The sequence below is a fragment of the Lissotriton helveticus genome, chromosome 8, assembly GCF_964261635.1.
Source record: "Lissotriton helveticus chromosome 8, aLisHel1.1, whole genome shotgun sequence".
Taxonomy (NCBI): Eukaryota; Metazoa; Chordata; class Amphibia; order Caudata; family Salamandridae; genus Lissotriton; species Lissotriton helveticus.
In genome coordinates, this window is record NC_136069.1 from 206843001 (window position 1) to 206844819 (window position 1819).

Below are 1819 nucleotides of genomic sequence, written 5' to 3' on the forward strand. Positions count from 1 at the left end.
GTTGCGGGTTCCCGCGTTTTATTTTAATGAGGCCCCTGGGTGGGCTAGGTTCCGAGGGCATTTCTTAAAAAATAATAGCGGGGGCTCACTGGGGCTGCTGGGGCCCGCTGGGGTCCCCGCAGCCCTGGGGCTTCACTCATGTTGGGAGGGGGGTTGCATGGCCCCCCTCCTGGAGCCCTCCATGTGCTTATAACTTTGGCGTCGTTTGATGAATCTTTACGAAATTTTCCAATAAGTGTCTCTTTTTTGATCAGCTCCTATCTTGAAAATTTGGGGGTGATTAGTCAAGGAGAGGGCTGTAATACCCTTTATTTAGATCCCAACAACAGAATTCAAGCCAAACTGCAGGAAGTGAAGAATCTGTTTGCCAGGCATTACAAAATGGCAGTCGGTGGCTATGGGACTACATTGTTTGCACAGGCTCCCAAAAAAAAAACCTTTTATGTTCAAGGCCATGCATAGCGCTCAAGTTTCTTTATCTGGGTAGCCCAGGGGGAATCAAGGCAATGTTTGAATGGTATACCCGGGGAGAAATATTCGCTCAGCACACCTCAACTTGGTGACAGTGCCCAGAGTTCAGAAGACGATGGGGAGGCAGAGCTTTCTTGGTCATGGCAGCAAGAGTGTGGAACTTGCTGCCAATTGATCTGACTGGCATTAAATTACATTCTCTCTTCCCAAAAGCCTTAAAGACCTGGCTTTACATGCTATGGGGAAATCCTTCACACGTTTGCAATTCTGCTAATCTGCTATAGCTGAATCAGACCTCTGAGACTATAGCGCCTTAACCCCTAGGGGCATTTGTTGTACCTTATAAATCTCGCTCAAATCAAATCACTTGAATATTTGTCATAAATGGAAAATATCCATAAGTGACCGCATGTTTTTAGTTTTAAATAACGTGTTGTCTATGCATGCAACACATTATCACATGCACAATAAATGATGTGTGTAAATATTTTCAAGGCGATAATATATTTCATGTTGGTGAATGAAAGATGTACACATTTATGATGCTGATGATGCAGGAGGCATTTATCTCCCTGAATGAATGATTGTATTGCATAATTACTTAAAATCGTTGCAAATTGCACCTCAGTATCAAAAAATGACAATTAAAAGACAGGCCTCACTCCTTTTGTAAGCAATAAAAAACATGACTCAAAAGTGAAATTAAAAAATGACCACGCACCTTTTGTAAGCAATGACTGTGTGTAAAAAGTGCTACTGATGGAGCAAGGTGGCAAAACAAAATTTTGTTTACCCCTTGTGAAATCAATGTTCCATAACGTTAATATTTACTAATGGTATGCTGTGTTAAAACTAATCAACCATAGAAGTAAGTTGCATACATTATACACACAGGAAATACTAATTTTGCTTGCATGACGAAATACAATTAACTAATATGTGTTGTTATCGTGATGTGAACTAATGCATAGTTTAAAAGTAAACAAACGTAGTTAAATGTGCATACTGTGCACGTTTTGTGCCTGAAAAGTGGTCGAATATGTAAGTATAAAACGCATTTATGTAGCTTATTTGCTAGGTAACAACTAATAGGGAAACATTAGTATGGTGGGAGGTAAACAGAAGGGTTTAATTTCCATATTTAACATAAATTTGTGTTTGTTTCTATGATAGTTCCAAAGAGAGGCCTCTGAGGCCTGTATAAAAGATGGCTGCCCGGGTAAACTGTGAGCAAAAGCTGGACAGCGCAGCCGTGCCTAAAGACTGCAAGTCAGAGTGAACTGCCTGTGCTCGAGGAGGTTCAAGGCTACCTTGTCCCGAACCTAGGATGGGTGCCAAACATGGACGC